Source organism: Dermacentor andersoni, chromosome 2, assembly GCF_023375885.2.
Source record: "Dermacentor andersoni chromosome 2, qqDerAnde1_hic_scaffold, whole genome shotgun sequence".
NCBI classification, from domain to species: domain Eukaryota; kingdom Metazoa; phylum Arthropoda; class Arachnida; order Ixodida; family Ixodidae; genus Dermacentor; species Dermacentor andersoni.
Genome location: NC_092815.1, coordinates 151745765 through 151764479, shown reverse-complemented (window position 1 = coordinate 151764479; position 18715 = coordinate 151745765). Strand labels below are relative to the sequence as shown.

The following is an 18715-nucleotide window of genomic DNA, read 5'->3' as shown; positions in this document are numbered from 1 at the left end:
CGCGCTCTTCTTCAGCCACCTTGTGCCTTCCAGGATGTGGCTGTCATGTGATGTCGCGCAGCTTGGTGCTCTAGTTAGCGGTACGCCGATGCAGACGAGGCGACGTCTCAGTGCTCCGCAGCCACAATCGCCGAGAAAGAGCGGCGCACCTGCCCTGAAAGAGAAAAGCAGCTGCAACGTTGATGGCATCCGGTAACAGACGCCCTCACACCTTTGGCGTCGTGGTGTATAATGCCCAGAATCTGGCACGAACGAAACGGGCGAGGAAAGCGGCAGCGCTTTAACCTGTTCTCTTGCAGCAGGGCTGCTTCACTCCCGTATACTGGCGGACCGTCTCTGTCATGCCATTCTCCTGTCGACAATCACAGTGTAAGCGCGTGTCTGGGCCGCCAGCTTTCAGACGCAAATTCTCGGCGGAACGAATTGGAACAAGCTCTGAACTCTCCTTAGGCGAGCTGTACTGCTAAGCAGGGGTGCTCTCTCTCTCTATCTCTCTCTCTCTGGCAAAGGCGGCGCCATACGGCTGAAAAGAGCTTCGAAATAAGCTGTTGGCGGAGAAGAGGAGAAACAGGCATTGGTGCGTGCGGCCCGGCGTCCCACATAGCCCCGCGTTTGCATTGCGGGGTCCGGATCTCGGCTGCGCATCAGCCTCTGTCGCACAACGTCGTGGTCGCCCATGCCATTGACATCGCCTTGCCGAGACGCGCTGGCGTGCCTCGCTCCGTTGGGCCGTTCCGTGCCAGCAGAGCACACGCCAGCGGTAGTCTCGCCGCGGTGGATGTATCGGCACAAGAGCCATGGCGTCATTCATATGGGACGCGCTCAAACAAACGCCATCTGCCCTCGCCCACCGATCCCGCCCACTCTTCTTTCCTCTGGTGGTATAAGAACTACGGCAGGCCAATGGATCATCGATGAGAGAACGTGCGCGGGCATCTCGGTCAGACGTGCGTCCAGAGTGAAGCCAGAAGGACTACGCGGTACCTGGACTATAAGCGTTTCCACTTTCCCGTCTTCTCGCCGGTTGCCACTGGAGGAAGACGACCTTGAGGTAACAAGGGAGTGCTTTCCTCGTCGACGACTGGCGTACCAAAGCGGAGGGCGCTGTTCGCCTTATGACTTGTCAGAGAGGGATCCACTTGGACTGATGCATTTCTTTAGACTGAGCTTAGTTTGGATACGGGTACCCGGGATGAATTCACAAAGCAGTCGTTTTCCGTACGAATTGTCAGCCATTTTGGTTGACGTTGCTTGAATAGTGACTATGTGAAACCCGTCGTCGTGTACGCCGTAGTCACTTCGGCGTTGCGCGGCTAAGCCCGAGGGCAACGGATCAAATCCCGGCCACGGCGGCTGCCTCTCGATGCGGGCGAAATGCAAGAACTTCATGTAGCGTGCATTTGGGTGACGTTGAGTAACCCCATGAGAAAAAAAGTAATCCTGAGTACCCTAATATGACTAGTCTCATAATCATATAGTTTTTTTTTGTACATAAAACTCTAGAATCTCATCTAGTCACTACCTAGGAAACAGAATCTCATGTTTTCTGAAGTGCGTCTTTGCGATTGTACGCGTACGCTATCTGAGAAGTTTCTGCTTGTAGTACTAGTGAATACGCTATTGAATTTCACCCCAGACGAAGGACTCAGTGAGTGAGAACGAAAAAAAAAAAGAAACACGCACTTCTCGTACGCTGTCACACGCGTGCAGACCTAAACACGTGTGGTTCACAACTTTTTTTTCTAAATACCGATATATGTGCGCGCAAGTACTTTGGCTGCAAATATTAGACTAGAATATAGCTCAGCAGGTTGTTGAAAGATTTTACTCTTCAGCTGTAGAAAATTGTATAGAAGCGTTTACCGAAACGGACGATTGGGTGGCTTATTTGCTCGGCAATCTGCGATGCAAGCACGCAATATATAAATTGCAACCTGTTCAAAGTATTGAAGAGTCCTATAGCTTCCACACCGCGTGCTGATTAAATGCGCAATGATGGTGTGAAATGAAATACTGAGCGACATATTCTGCTCACTTGACATCTCTCACAACATAAAGAGTTTGTCACCTTGAAGAATCCAAGGTATGTGCTCGGCAGTTTAGGTTGCGGTTGTTCAGTTACCGTGATCATGGGCATATCTACACAGCATCGCGCTGCTTGAACATGTTAAAAAATTTGCTTCATTAATTAGCAGTAATAAGCGTGGAGTTAAAGTTAGAGGCAAGTAAATAAAAAGTATAACCTAGCATTTTCACTCATTTGTGCTGAGGCAAACGGGATCAACGCAGTATGCTTTACCATTCGGCTATTTACATACGTATGCAACGATGCCATGCGCAGAAGAAATGCACCGCTAACCACTCATCAATCTTGTTCTAATCTTGCTGGAAACAAAATAATAAATAGCGACGACGTCGCGAGCTGTATTCATTTACGAGCAAAATGCTCGATATCTACAGAAGACTTGTATGCTAGAAAGAAAATTGAGTTGGCGTAAAAACAGACAGTAGAGGCTTGTATATACACGCTGGTATATGCAGTTTCATGGTTTTGGGGCTAGCAGATAGGACTGACTCTCTTCAATATGTCTGATAGAACCGTCTTCGTGCATGTGAGTGTTGACATTGATTTGTAGTTAATTTTGTCATCGCTTCGCTATCCATAGTGATTTCGGCGCATCAAATTATGCAAAAGCAACGCTTCTATTTTCCTATATGTGGCTACATAGTAACATTGCATTTAATGACAAAGTAAGACCCTAACTTTAGAGCAGAATGCATGTAATTGCACTGCCAAATGCTGCAGTCTATGCGTTCTACATTGCCTATTTATCATTCGCTCGTTCGAGTATGAATTCCGATGTCCCTCTCTATTGAGAAAGTTATTTCTCAAGAAACGAATACTTTATATAGGCTGACATATGCTACCGAAAGAAAATAGAAGGAAAGGAAGGAAAAGTTGCTGGGTGCAGGCTACACCACTGATAGGTGTAATTCTACGAAGCACATATAACTATTTGTTTTGGAAAATTTAGAAAGAGCCAGAAAAATACCTTTAACGAAACGTTCAGAATTCCACCGACGTAGGCGCCTACATACTATGCTCCATAAGAAAGGGCATATGGAACAGAAAGACCATAGGAGAACGAGGGCAGCAAAAGAAAAAAAAAAGGCAATGAAAAGTACGACCATGGTATGTACAGGAGAAAGTTAGCTTAAGTAGGCCATAGGTTGTCAACCAAGGTACTGTTTTAAATAAATGAGAAAGAAATGCGAACATTGATGGCCGCCCTTTATTGTGATAAGGATTGTGCCTCGAACCCTGGCACACAAGTTAGTGGCAACGCCCTGGTTAGAAAGACGAAAGGTCATGTGATCATTGAATAGGCTATGCTTTCCAAGAACCGCCAGATCTAGAAATCGTACTAGATTCTATGACTATTTTGTTTTTGAACAAACCTAAAAAGAAAGCAGATGTCGACAAGCATTTATTGAATACCTGGAGTGTACCTAGCTAAGAAAATATTTCAAGTGCACATTCATTGTACCTCAGTCCTGTAAAATTTGTTTGGTGTGGGGTAGAGTTTTCTGTACGAGCACTTACTGGGCTTCGAAAAAAAAGTGACATTATGGGAACATACATCGACGTACAGTGAATCATTAGGGTGACGTCCCATAAAGCAATTGAAAGAAAGTAACATTATATAATAAAATAAAGAAGCAAGCGATGCCTTACAAAAAAAAAAAAAGAAAGGAAACGTGATGCGTGCCAGCGGCCGCCCATGCCTACGGTCCGTAAAACGAGTGTTTTGGCAAGTACTTCTCCTTCAATTGCGGTTTACACATTTTTATATATTACTTTTTGTGCCAGTCTTTTTCCTGTGGCGGCAGAAAAAAGAAGCCACATAGATTGGGCTTCGGGTGAGTTGAGCCCGGTATTTACTGAATGTGGCTCTATTTCACTTTGGTAGGCAATGTATTGCAACATGCAATCATTATCTTGGTGGCTCTAGTATGTTCGATGGATGGTCGGCGATCCACGTTCTGTCAATAATGGTAAATTAATACCATTGTGCTTCATTTAGCCAATAAATAACCTCTGTCTGTGCATACAGCCGCAGAATTTTTTTAATTTTTTTGATAATGCAGGAAAACGTTGGTAATGCATGAAAACGACTTAACAAAGCGCGAAGTGGACCCGGACGAATAATAGACACCCACAGGCCCAGGTGTGAGTGCACGTTCTTTTTATTCGTTCGTGTCTAATTTGCAATCCTTTAGCCGTGCAAAAGCCCTAATTAAAATACTATGTAATTATGAAGGCTCACAAGAAAATGCCCAAGGCGTCAATACACCTACTCGACGCTTTTTTTAAGTATTCTACAGCACATTGTAACAGAAGTGCGCTACGTTGACACGCCCTTACAGTGTATATGAACCTTGGTAACTTGTAAGCAGCCACCGAGAAAGTCGGACAGCAATGCGTGGAGAGGTGCCCATTGAATAGGGCTCTGCATATGTGACCTTAAGCCAAGAACAAAATACAATGTATTAAGACATGAAGCCATTAAAATTAGAATTGCCAGTGGTATCTAAAATTTTTCCTGAATACCATAGGTGCTTTTTGAGCCTCTCTATGTTACACGTAACCCCCCCCCCCCCCATAGCAGGTTCACAAAAAAACATCACGCCTGTTTTAATAACGTATTCATGCAGGCTCTGAATAAAATATTTTACAGCATAGCTCGATAAATAATTCTTAGTGGGCGCAATCTCCATAGAGTCGATAAGCGTGTAGTCTTACTTTCAGATACATTGTAATCGAAAGCGGCGTGAGCGGACCTCACGTATTCGTGGAAAGCGGGAATTCGCGTTTACCGTTTCATTGGCGTCCGCAGATAACTCGTGGTGGCGAGTGAGGCTTACTTTTCAGAATACCATGCTGTACAAACAATGCTCCCATGCCTGCTTATACGTTACGCTGACAGCGCGACAATCTTAGAGGGACCGAGCTCTTCGTTGCGGCATTCAACTGCACTCGGATGAGAAGCCAAGACATTGAGGGCGGATCACGTAGTGGCCTCTAATTGTGAGATTCACAGCGCAACCAACCTGGTTGTCGGCGACTTGTTCGCTCTGTTTACCAAAAAAAAAATGTAGTGGTAAATAAATGCGGCGTCCAACTTGAGAAATGCTCCTGCTTTTCGAATCCACCGGTTCAGCGTGTTTTAGTTATCAAAAACTAGCTTACTGAGCGTTTGTCTCTTTGTATGAAATGACGTTACTTTAAATGTTTGATCATGAATACTCCGGTGCCTGTTTGTGCATTTCTGCAACTGCGCGCAGGAACGATAAGCAGAAGGTAATAAAATTGATTATACGCACTTTCTTATGCTCTGAAAAAATTATGATACCCGCCTGCAACCTGAGCCTTGTTATCAATAATGAACTTCCACTTTGTGATAGATGATTTTTTAAATATTATTTCACCATTAGCGCTTTTTACGGTTGCTAACATTCAGAGCCCGTATTAACGAGAACCTGTTATAAATTCCAGCCGGGAAGGTGTCCAGCTAATATCAATAAGACTTTATGGAGGAAAATATTGTAAATTTGGCAGAATAATGCGCATATCGCCTAAACGTGACGTTTGGCGACTTTAGCAAAGCAATTTGCGTGGTAGCTATGGCTCACGGTGCATAGGCAAGCCACAAGCCCCGATCAGCTCTACTATCTATCATTTATATTTCACATATTCTTGCGTGTTACTACATTTGAGGTTTGTAAGTTTCCCGTCAGATTTTGTCGCGATAGCAATTATGTGGACACTCCAGGCGCATTTCTGCTGTCGGTATCGACGCCACCGTTAGGTTACTTATCAAGTCGACGGGCGACAATGTTGTCGCCGAGCGCCATTTGGTGAATGTGCGATTAAAAGTGCGCGAGGGTGAGCCGGCGATCGCGACCGAGCGTCGCGCACGCAACGGCGGAAAGCGGGAAGGAAACGCGCCGCCTTCCGTCGCGCGCAAGGCTTCGGAGGGAAGGTAGGGAGCGGGAGGGAGGTCACCTTCTACTACGGGCAGCCCAGGCGGCCGCAGGCTGGTGCTGCTCCGCTTCTTCACAGCAGCGCTTTGAGCGAGTTTCCGCGGTCATTGAGTAAGATGCCTTCACCTTGGCTTGTGCGCGCTTGACACCATGTTTGTTAATTTAGTTACACTCGCGGACAACTTTCCGTGGCTCTGAGGCGAAAGCTACGGAGGCAAAGCGCACACAAGTGAGCGCGCGTCTGAAAAGGGTACCGCGTTTTAATCTACGTTAGTTTAGGCTGTGGAAGACGAAACATAAGCACCTTAATAATAACAGATAACTAAGACAGAACATATCACAGAGTTTAAATGTTTACTTATCTTGCGGCTTTTCCTTTCCGCGTCTGGGAAAATGCGAAATCGTCGCACGTGGAAGCTGCGTCGATTCAGCGTCTGTTCCGTGCTACCAAAAGCCCTGTCAAACGGTGCTGGATTACATGACGCTGTAACACATGTGCAGCAGCCACGCGCCCGTAGCTTTTCCTCATGGGCTCAGCAAGTTGTCCACGAGTACAGTCTGCCGATGTTTACGAGCGGCCGCGGCCGATAAAACTGCTATCCTTACTTCGTATAGCTGTCGACTAATTTGCTATTGCTGTCGACGCTTTGCCTCGATTGTAATAGCAATCATTCGGACACTCGCGGTGGGCTCGCGCCGTCAGCACCACCGTTTTAGTGTCAGCATCACCACCAGCGTTGTGCTGTCACGCTACAGGGACAGTGCACGTGCAGTTCGTGCGTGCAGGTCATTGGTTAAATCGCCCCCAGGGTCGCGAGAGAGGCTCAGTGCGTTTGGCTGCAAAAAAAAAAAAAAAAAAAAAAAACACACGATGAAGCGGAAGTCGAAGCGCCCTTAACCTACGCTCAGCTGGCTCTGCGGCAAAGTCAGCTCAGCATTCTGCCTTTGCTGTAATCACAAGCGTTGTGTGCACAAGCACTAGTATTTCTTGCCGTGCCGCTGTGTGCACACCAAAAACGTGGTGGATACTTTGGCCCTAGCAGAACGGGCAATAACGCTTGCAGCTATGCAAACGACGACAATTGTGTCTCAATTCGTGCACCATTGAAGTACGAAGCCTGCAACGACGGGAGCGGCTCTCCGCATCCCACCAACGTTTGCTTCTTTGTGAACACCCTGTATTCGTCAGGAGCTTGAACCACAGCTTTGCCAGCAGAGCCGCTTGTGGCTGCCTATATTCCGCTTCGCACATCATGTGCAACGCTGTGGTGGCTACGCCAAAAAGTTCGGTCACGAAATGTGTATCACTCCGCGCGTTCCGTCCATGCTTCGCTGCGCGCCAAGGCGTTCGCTCGCGTGAACGTGCGCACGAGGCTCCCCGCGACGGGCTTCAAGTAAACATACCCGTAAAGAACAACCCAAATAAAATGATCTAAAACAACGCATCAGCAGCCTTATATCCGACTTTGTTTGTTTCTGAGGATTACTACTTATTTCATTCAATACAGAGCCTATATAGAAAGCATTGACGCACAATTGTTGCAAGAAAACATCGAACTTTACCCAACGGCGAACGCAGCTACTGTAGGAAGTCCCTCTAGCCTCCATAGCGTTGCACGCAAGGAGGTTTGAAAAAGGTTGCAACTGATTTGTGAAAAAAAAAAAAGACGGCCGTGGCTTAGCTTGGTTAAGCCTGGTGATTGCGAAGCAATAGTGTGTTATTCTCGGATCAGCTGGTAGTAATTGAGTAAATATACTCAGTAATGCCTGAGAGGAGCGGGAGTTAGGCCGCCGTTGGTGGCTACTGCCTCGCCTCGCGACGGCGTGAGATGGGGCCCCGTTTTTACACAGCTGGTGTGACGTCACACCGACCGTAGCGCCCCCGGTGAGAGGAGCGGGAGTTAGGCCGCCGTTGATGGTTACCGCCTCGCCTCGCGACGGCGTGAGATGGGGCCCCGGTTTTACACAGCTGGTGTGACGTCACTCTAGGTCACGTGGTGTGACGTCACGCAGCGAGGTCACGCTAAAGGTCAGTGGTGCCTACCACCGCCTCGCCACGGAACGGGCTGAAATGCGACCTAAAGTAGTATTGCTTCGCAATAAAAAGTACAGTCGTCCGCGGCGGGAACGCGCCGTGGCCACGCCAGGCTGGTAGCAATCCAACGTGATTCGAGGACGCGAGCAGCGGTTCGGTTTTCATAACGGCTGGTATTCTTTTTTTACTGAGCACGGCGCGAATGCAGATACGAACAACTTTTTGAAAATGATCCCGGGAAGCACCGCCGCTTAAGGCGACACCGCGGGCCGCTCCTACATGGGGAGAGTTAGGCCTAACCTAACCGCCGCATCGCAGGCTCTCTGGACAGCCCAATGCTGGCAATGGTATTCCGAGCTCTTGATGGCCGAGTACCACTTCTGTTCAGTGATGTCGCAGCACTGCGCATTTTTTTTTTCGATGACGAAATATAACAAAAGCAAATTCTGCTATGAAGCTGACCATATTCTCGGCGTGAAAGAGGTTCTGTCGGTGTATGGCGCCGAGGTTTCAGGCTACTGCATTTTCAAGCACGGATAAACGTGCTGGCTAAGTCCGTGACACTATTACAAGAGCGTCCCAAGCAGCCCTTCATTCAATAAGTTTCTTCCTTTTAAACATCCTTGTTGTGCTCGCATTCTTAGTTATGAGTACGCAAAATATATCAAGCGACAGATACGTGCCTCACACTACCTTCATAACGTTCATAGGAGCCGCTTGCGGACTTTATGTAGACTTGCGGGAAAATGTATTATATTCAGCAGGACGCAACTCTTCATTAAGTTTAACGCTTCCGCCAGAGGGCCTACTGCATAATTTTGAATTCTTTGTAGGTGACCAAATATTCCCTTCTATGGCGAAAAAAAAAGAAAAACAACGTAAGGAGCGGTAAGGATCAATTCACACCTAAACAATGGAAGCAATTGCATGATTAGCTGTGCCGCTTTTTATATAGGTTGTCCCAATTATCATGCACCAAGACCTAAAGATATGAAGAAGCCACCTAGCTAGACAGAACAGAGGTCATGTTTGCCGTAGCTTCTACATACTGAGAGTATTTTTGCATTCCACCTAATTACATCATTATACCTAAATTAATAATCCAAATGGCCGCACGCGGCAATTTTGCGTGAATTTGTGGGCTTCTTTCACGCTCGGCAAAACACTTTTATGCAACACGTATTGAGCTATAGAAAGCGGTATCTGGAGCATTTCTTGTTGCTCTGCAATACTTTCATTCACACTTTTATTGTAATCAGAATATTCGATAACTTAATAAATGCCTTAATAATAATTGTTTAATTGGGTGAAATGCAACAAAATCATCTCAGCACCTCCAAGCAACGGCAAGAAACCTTACTTTTGTTTTGTCCAGCTACGTGGCATTTGCATATTATTGAGCCTTGGTGCATGATAGTTTGGGCAACCTGTTTTGAAGATTAAAGCATTGTCCTGTGTTCAACACTGGAGACGAGTTACAACAAATGATTGAGTGCCTTAACAGAGATAGAGCGTAAGAGTGGTGTTGCAAATTAATATGCAGAAGAGAAAGAGAATGATCAATAGCCTGGCATGGGAACAAGAATTCGGGATAGCCAGTGTGTCTCTAGTCTGTGAAGGTTTGCGTTTACGTAGGTCAATTACTCCCAGGGGACCCTGATCACGAGAAGGAAACTTACAGAAGAATAAAAATGGGTTTCAGTGCATACCGCAGACTTTGTCAAATCATGCCTGGTAGCCCGTACCATTATCATTGAAAAGAAAGGTGTACAATCAATGCATTCCACCCATGCAACAGATGGGGCAGAAACATAGAAATTGACAAAGAAGCTCGAGAACAAATTAAGGCCCGCGCAAAGAGCGATGGAACAGAAACTTTCAGGCGTAACGTTCAGAGACAGGAAGAGAATGGTGTGACTCAGAAAGCAAACGTGCATAGCCGATATCCTAAGTGACATTAGGAGAAAAAAATGGAGCTGGGCAGGCCACGTAATGCGGAGGACAGATAATCGGTGGACCATTAGATATGCAGAATCGCTGCCAAGAGAAGGGAAGCGCCGTCGAGGACGGCAGGAGACTAGGTGGGCTGATGAAATTAGGAAATTCGCAGGCGCTAGTTGGAATCAGTTGGCGCAGGACAGGGGCAATTGGAGATCGCAGGCGGAGGCCTTCATCCTGCAGTGGACAAAAATAAGGTGAAATGATGATGAGGATGAACTTTAAACGCGGTAAAATTTCGCCTTTGCCGGAAGAACTACACGCTCAGGTGTAAATATCAGAGTATCAAAATTAAAAGAACCATCGGACTTCTTTTTCCCCGCGAACCGGTTGTGGCCAAACTCCACGGCGCTTCTTATCCCACTGCTTCGTTGGAAAGCCATAAAGCTTCGTCCCTGCCGAGTTATCGTAGGTTATCGTGCATCCCAATACAGCAGCGTTTGCCATGCAAATACTGGATATTAGATGCAAATACTCTTCCCTCCTCCCTCCTCGGCACATGCCGGCACTTAAAGATAACGACAACCTTTTAAAAGCCCTCCGCGAGGCAGGTTCACGCTTCACCGCGCTAGTGCTTTCCCGACATGGACGCGCTGGCAGCCGCTGCAGCGGCTAGTGCCGACGCGTAGTTGAAAGTGTAGATAGTATGGAGTTGAAAGTTTGAAAGTGCAATTGAATATGTAGGTGGATGTCCAGGAGTAATGAGAAAGAAAGTGAAAGAAATAGTGACGGGTAAGTGGACGCGACTTGCAGAAGAGCTTGCGTTTAAAGTAAACGGAAGTATGAGACCATCACAGTATAGGTTAGCAATATAGGTTCAGAGTATGGGTAGAAAAAAAGCAGGGGAGTGACTGATACGACTGGATCCATTACAGGAATAGGCAGCTGCGCGAGGTACAAGAAGGCTACAAGGAAAAGCACGTTTAGCATACCTGAGTAATTCAAGCAAGCTAGGTGACGATTCGGCCCCGCCCCGTTTCAAGTGGATGTCTATAAATCATCACCATCATCAGTTATATGGACAGGAAACCTATGACAACTGTCAAGGCTGTGTTTCTGCCGCACAGTGCCAGTCACCTAGCGTGCTCTGTAGCGCTACGATGTCACCCCAGCGTAATTTTTTTGACTTCCAACACTGTCTGCGGAGCTCCAGCGCTAGGCTAATCCTTGCTATCACGATCAGTACTTCGAGCTTCAGGCGAAACTGCCCAAATTACTGTCTGCCTCTACGACATCTCACTTTTACAATAAACAGTTCCAAAATAGGATTTTGTAGCACGGTGCACCAAAAGTGCAAAAAAGTGTTGTCTGACTGCGGAATCTTTTCTGCAGTAATATAGACGCGCGTCTAATCATAGGCCTTCATTTTAAGTGTGTATTCACTTACGAAAGAAAGTACAAGTTTGGATAGGCTTCGTGATTTTATAGTATAATTAGCTTCGTTCGCACACGTATTCTTAATTGAGGTTGGTAGTCACAGATATGAATAACTTATTAAAAATATTTTGCTATACAGCATTAACAATGTGTACCGGAAACATTGTCGAGATTTTAACGAAAATGTCACCTATAAGACGTGTTCAAGTGTTTATTCGCAGCGTTGTACTCGAGCTTATTTTACCAATGGTAAAGAGTCAGAAGAGCAACGTAATCACATCGTATATAGATGTCTATATGTTACTTTTTTTCTCTCTTACAACAGATCAAAATGTTCCCACGCGGTTTCCTTCAGTGCCCGATGTGCATCTTCGCTGCAATGTATGCCTTGGCCGGGCGATAAATAGCTGCAGCGTCGTCGGCAGTTTCTTTTACAGTAGCGTTGCAGTAGCGCTGAAGAATGTCGGGCCTGTCACTTGGTTTGGGTTCCTCAAAACAACGAACGATGCATCATAGCTGCAGACGTCTGTGGGGATATTGACCTGCCAGGTCCACATGGCTGGCGTCCAAGCAGCCGCAGGCTCTACACGTTGCACACGCGCCACCCTGTGAGCAAACGCCATTTCAGACGCGCCTATCGCCACACAGTGGACAGGCGAAGTCGGTCGCGTAACCGCATTTGGGGCACGCGCGGCATTGACCTTGATGATCAGTCAAACGGCGACCCAGTATCGGCACTAGCGGCAGCGGAGGGTCGCGCTCCAGGGGTCACCGGTCCGCATGACAATGGTGCCGTCGCCACCCACGCGTGAGCTTCGTCGCATCTCGTGCCATAATCTTATGCTGGCGCAACTGGCGTAACACAGACAGTGACGTGGCTTTGTCGTATGCACGCGGCGGAGAGAGTGCGAACGTTTCTTTGTTTGTTTATTTGGTAGCGCACGAATTACGCATACGTGCTTCCAGAAGGCGGTTCACCGGCGACGCCGCCATGCGAGCGCGACATGCGCGTAACGCGTGACGGTGGCTTTCCGCTCGAGTAAGCAACAGCCGGCGAGTCTGCAGCGCTGACTTGAGTGTGTTGCGTCTGTCGCTTGCTCGTAGTCCCAAAAGCTGTCTACGGCGCTTTCTCTGGGCGGTATCACTCTGCTGTGATGTGACGTAGACCTAAAACTGACGCTGATATCAGAGCGAAATAAAACGCGGACGGAAAATAACACAACGGTTCTTACAGTCAATTACTTTAAACATCGACGCGCGAATTACATGGCGGGCGTGACAGGTCCATCTATATACAACGCCTATTCCTCAAGTCGAGCACATGAATCTCCCCATAACACTTTAAGGCAAATGATCCTTAAAGTTTATTTTTGTGCGTTCCCGTATTCTATGCCGCTGTAGTATTCGGCCGTATACGAAGGAAAAGCGATGATATGAGCGAGCACTAGTTGGGGCGTTTCGCTAGAATGCGGGGAAGATTTATGCTCACAGCTATAGCATAAAGTCAAAACAGTAAGTGGGAGTTTCTTACTTGCATAATTTATTTTAGCTCCTCAGTAACGCTTGCTCTACTTTCTGTCCCACTCCTCCACCCTCGTACACTGCATGCGAATAGAAAGAATTACTGTAGTACGTATAACTGGTTGCAAACTACAAGGGCAAGGTTGGGCTTCGTTCTTGCTAATTGTTCAGGCGGTGCATTGACGTTTTCTGTTAAAAGGAAGCTTTAGTTCGCGTGCTCATATCTAAATACACGTAAAAGGAGAATTCGTTTCTCTCGCCAACCACTGCACTCAATTTGACGAGGTTTGTTGCATTTCAAAGAAAAACTTCAAACCTAGTGACTGCTCGTTTCGGATTTTTGATGTACATCGTAAATATTTTATTAAAAAATGGCAAAAATCAAAAATTTTCAAAAAACAAAGCTATCAAGTCTGCAACTCCGTAACTCAACAACGAAACATGATAATAGAATTCCGTGAATTGCATCTAATAGTACATCTAAAGCGGACAAAAGTGATATCTCACACATGAATCTAAAAAAATTTAATAATATGGGAATGCAGCTTTTGCAGAACCCTTGTAAACCACGTAACAATTTCACGTAAGATATAACATGACGTATCCAATTTTTCCGCTTTCAATGGTCTAATGGATTTAGAACCGCGATATCTGTTTTTTATGTAGAGCTATGCATCTGTAAACATCGTGCTTCCATTTTTTTCGAACTTTCGTATTTTAGAAAATATTTTTAACAAAATCCAGGACCTAAATCAATATTCCGCTACCCACAGTCACTAGAACTTAACATTCTCTCTCAAGTGCAACAAATTTATTTAAAGTCAGCCCCGGGGTTATCTCAGTAAAACGTTTTTGCGTTTTACATGTTTTTTAATAGGCCGCGTCGGAGTTGGGCCCGAGCTAAAGCTTCCTCTTAAGATGATATGCTTCAACACATGCTGACTATAATAGGGAAATGTCTGGCATACATAAACAGTTCGATGAAGTCATCGTCGCGCAATCAGGACAAAAACAAAGAACCGAGAACCAGACACCAACGTTTTTGGTACCTGGTTCTCTGTTCTTTCTTTGTCCTGATTCCGCTACAATGGCTTAATCAAATGTTAACCAACTCGACCTACATACATAGGTCTATGTCTTGAATTTCATCTTGCTGTAATGAAGTAAGTGAAGGCTCGAAATATTTTGACAAGGTCGAGTTCTCAACCAAAAGGTGACTCGAGTGTTGTGGCTGTAATGCATTTTTAAATTTCTCGTCTACCATTAGATCACATTAGCGGTGGGGAAATGACCATTTCGGAGCAAATGTGAGCAGTAAGTACTCTTAGGTGTGCTATACAGCTTCGGAAGACTTTGACTTGCGATAAATGGGATGCGCTGAAATGTTCTCAACGCCTAAACACCGAGTCTGTTTATTGAAAACTAATTAAGAAGACAAGTGAATATTGAATGCCTATTTTAGCAATAGCTTCGCATATAGAAATGGTGAAGCAGTTGCACACAGGGAGGTAATTCGCAGTTGACACAGCCGTCCACGTTAAACCACTTTATCGTTCTACTCCCACCGCGTCTTACCTCCGCCCTTCCAAAACACACGTGCCTGTCTTCTTCACTTGAGCCTAGATTGTGGATACATGCTGAATAGAGGCGTACAAGCATTCTTTATATTTTCATAATTGGCTCTTTGTTCGAAGAGCTCATGAACAAACGATGCACCGACTCTGACCAATCAAGGAAAGCTATAGTACACACGTATAATTCCATCTCTCATGAAGGCATTTTGGAAGCCGTTTGAGCGTTTCCTCGAGCCTAAAAAAACGAATAGGTAATTTTCAGCGCGTAATAAAGTAGCAATTTTTTACTCATACTGCTTAAGAGATTCCACTGATATTTTTTCAAAAATATGGTTCAACGTCGCCGTTATAGAAAGCTGAAAACTGGCACAGCTCGAATCGATCCTTCAGGAATATCATAACTGCTCATTGAAACAAACTGCTAATTGCCAAGACTAAACGAATCTTTGCCGTTTTACAATGTTTCGCAGCCGTAGTTTTTTGACAGGTAGTCACAAGGTTATATCACATCTTTTCTGTACTACTTCGTATGATAATATCACATTGCAAACCCCGAAAAAGAATCAGATCTTGAAAGTTTCTGCTAAAGAGATTGGCGTTCTTGACCCTTCGCAAGAGCTCTGCTCTTCGAGTCTAACACTGCCTGAAATCAACAGCAAGCACCCCCACCGCAGTACCCCGCCTTTCTTGTCTTGCAGGATGACTGCGCACAGTTCTCGGACGTGGCACGGCCTCCAGCTGGTCGTGTCACTCCTGGCGGCCACCTTAACGGCAGCGCTGCTCTTCTCCGGTGCTGCGAGCGCTGGACGGGCGGTGCATCCTTACCCACACCTTTCCCGAAGAGGTCGGGAGCTGGAGTACTTTCCTGGCGTGGGCCTGGTGGAACCACTGGGCCTGCTGGCAGTAGCCTCGCTGCCTCTGTTCGTGCTCTTTTCGGTCATGTGGCTCGTGTTCCCACTGTGGTTCAAGTTCCATCACTTTGGACTCTACGGGCACGGTCTGGTGCCGGGAATTTTGCCCGGAGCCGCGGCCGCCGGGGTTCCGGCGGCCGGAAGGCGCAGAAGGAGGGACCTCCGCGAGCAGCAGAGAGGCGGCGAGAGCCTCACCGAGGTGGCCGCGCGTGTAGTCAAGGCTCTACGCGATGGACTCGACAAGTACTCGTAACCCCCGCGAAAGCGAGACAGTCTGAAGGTTGATTCGTTTTTGGGGTTCTCATTCGGGTGATCATTTCGAGAAGTAGCAAGAACCACTATTTTCTTCGCCGCTACGTGCGCTGCCAGCATTCCCCGAATGATTTGGTTGAATAACGTTCAGGCCAGGGGTGACCATTGACCAAAGGAAGCGCATATTTGTCCGTCTAGACAAAACGCGCTATAGATTAGGCTTGACTACTATGCCAGACAGAATGCTTTTCATTTTTTCCGGAACCAAACTAATGCTGCTGGCTCGCATGCAGGGATAAAAGACAGAATGGCGCGAAGGATAAAATATTAGATACGAAAACAATTAGGCTTATGTTCTCGTGCATGATGAAAGAACGAAGAGCAATAGCAGGGACCCGTGAGCGCTCGAATGAATGTGCGCAATGAAAATGCAGGAAGTGGCTGCGTAGAAAAATCTCTAAATGGGGACGCGCTATTTGAGTTCGCCAAATGTAGGCTGTTAAGATTTTCAGTCGCACAATGAGGCACATTAATTATGTGACAAGCGCTTCACTTCTACCCATCTTTAGGCTGTTCTGTGGTCTTTGATGCTCGATGTTGATGCTGTTTTCTTGAGTGTTACGCCGCTATTTAGCAGTGATAGCTTCCAAGTCCGCTGCAGATAATTCTGTCGTCGTACGATCCAACCTTGCAAGATATCTATAAATCTGCTACTTTAGCTCAACTGCCTTGATGCAGCGGTTAGGAGACCTGGCTTGCAAGTGGAAATATACATGAATTTGCCAATGCGGTTGTGCTCGGCTGACCACACAAGGAAATTCGATGACAAAAAAAAATGCTGTCCGCACATCAACACTACTTCCTCCAACATGGCGTCGCCTAAGGAAAGTAACGTTCGAGGATTGCGACTAATCGCTCTTTTGGCCGTACATTTAGCACGCTACAGTGCTTGCAAAGAACTGGCTATTTTGCTGGCGATACCAACGATTCACTTGTTCTTTCTTTCGGAGCTTTGTTCTCATAGGATATGTGCTTTGACAGTATTGTTATCGACGCGGCGCTAGCAATATATACAGGAAAGAAAGAAAGCAAAAGTGGTAAATACAACTACGAGAGCTCCTCGTGTTGAATAAACACTAAGGATAGAAATACGAACCAATCATAAACTCTACTTATCTTCTTGTGATGATTAATAGAACAATATTATGGAACACTTCGCTAAAGTAATACGTGCCAGGAAAAGGCGTAGGTTTGGTTCGAAGAGGCAATGACGACTCGTGCGATAAGAACGACAAAAATTAATATCACACAACAGATGCCCGAGAGCAGCGGCGTTTCTAAGTTGCACAAAAGCGGCTTACTCACTCATTTTGTACATAAGTATTTGCAAGAAATAGCCAGCCTACAAAAGGTGAACTCGTGCGACCAGAACAGTCACGACAGAGAAGGAGACGCCTTCGCGGAAACCCACACTGCTACCAGCCCAACGCAGCCCACTTGTCAGAAATAGTCTGAGACACAGGCTGCGTCACGCAAAACTCGTGGACATTACTTGAAAGGAAAACATCCTATAAGAATTTATTGTTCTAAGTTTTTTCGTAACACGGTAGCAAGAGTGATTAAATTCAAGGTGAGCTTGCCGCCATCCATTACTTTCGACGTGACTACGCGAAATTATACTTCGGATACTTCAGCGTCCCTTGAGGATACTAAGGACTGAAAGACCTCGCGTGAATGTGTTTTGTGTGCTGTTAGGCTGCGATATTACAGGGTGCCTGGAATGAGATTGCTTCAATAAACTCCTGATTGAACTCAACTAGTCTGTTCATTTTTTCCTAGGCTTATGGGAGAATGCGGTGTAGAGTCAGGGTTGACGCAATAGGCCACGCTGTACGAGTGAATAAAGATATGATTTCTATAAATGAAATAGTGGATTGGTGTGCTTTGAGAAGTCGCCTTCGCCACCACAATTGTTGTAGTTAACGGACGTCTGCAGCCGTTGTCAGTGCCAGATAATAAGACAGCGTGCGAGAAAGTGGTGTGCGGAGTGCAGCATCAAGTTACAATACATGTACTTCACCCCCGAAAGATGTACTGGCATATTTCTCTTCGCAATTTTTCTTTTGACATAAAAGCGTAAAATGAAATATTAAGAGCAACTCAACAAAAAAATGCTTATTTCTGCGAAATGTAATTTAAGCGACTGGAGTAGATACTCATTAATAAATGTGTGTTCCACCAATGTGTTTACTTTCAAAAGAATTGAGTGTACAAAATCGTAGGTGCAGCAGTAGAGGATGTTCAAAGTGCATACTCACTTTGGAACACTCGTCACGCCCGCCATCTTGGCTAAGGCACAGTGGCCCGGCCAGCTGCCTGCTCACCTATGGTGGCCGTGTGGCTACTCATGACTGAAATGCAACAAATCACTATGATCGCGCGGCGAGTAATGCGCAGTGAAATTCACTTTGCTGCCGCGAATTAACGCAGCCAAATCAGCAAGTTCAGGCACTCTTCGGTACTCGTCCATACCGCATTCACATAATAACCGCCACCTTCTCCCCTGTACTGCTTTCCAAACAAAACCTCAGCCGAGCCTCTGTATTCTTTTTCTTTTACGACAGCGACGAGGGCTTCAAACCTGAGCTAACTGAGCTGAAAAATTGGTGAATATTTCGCTCTATAACTTTTGCGCCCCCCCCCCCTTCTCACACATACACACGCACGTCCAGTGGCTGGAGAAGAAGTTCGAGTACTTCAAGCGGCGAAGCTAGGAACACGCAATGTTTGTCTTTTGTATGCTGTTCGGTGCGCCGAGCGCGGCCTAGAACAGCGCGGCGACCACGTGTTGTTACGGCATATGCCCACAAGTAAGCACTGAGCGATCGCTTTTTTATTGTGATAGCAATTACAGAAGCACTGCAGTGTGATCTCTGCCACTGGCGCGAGCTTAGGATAGGGCACACGCATTATATTGGAGGTATTCTGCGGTGGGTGCAAAT

The 18715-nt window shown here is 46.2% G+C and overlaps 1 long non-coding RNA gene across 1 annotated transcript; it reads left to right on the top strand.

Moving 5' to 3' along the window:
- Nucleotides 1-748: 748 nt before the first annotated feature.
- LOC126540595 (uncharacterized) lies at nucleotides 749-17529 on the top strand. The gene is made up of 2 exons (XR_011892583.1): nucleotides 749-1051; nucleotides 15249-17529. It is a non-coding gene; the product is annotated as an uncharacterized lncRNA (long non-coding RNA).
- The last annotated feature ends 1186 nt before the right edge of the window (nucleotides 17530-18715 follow it).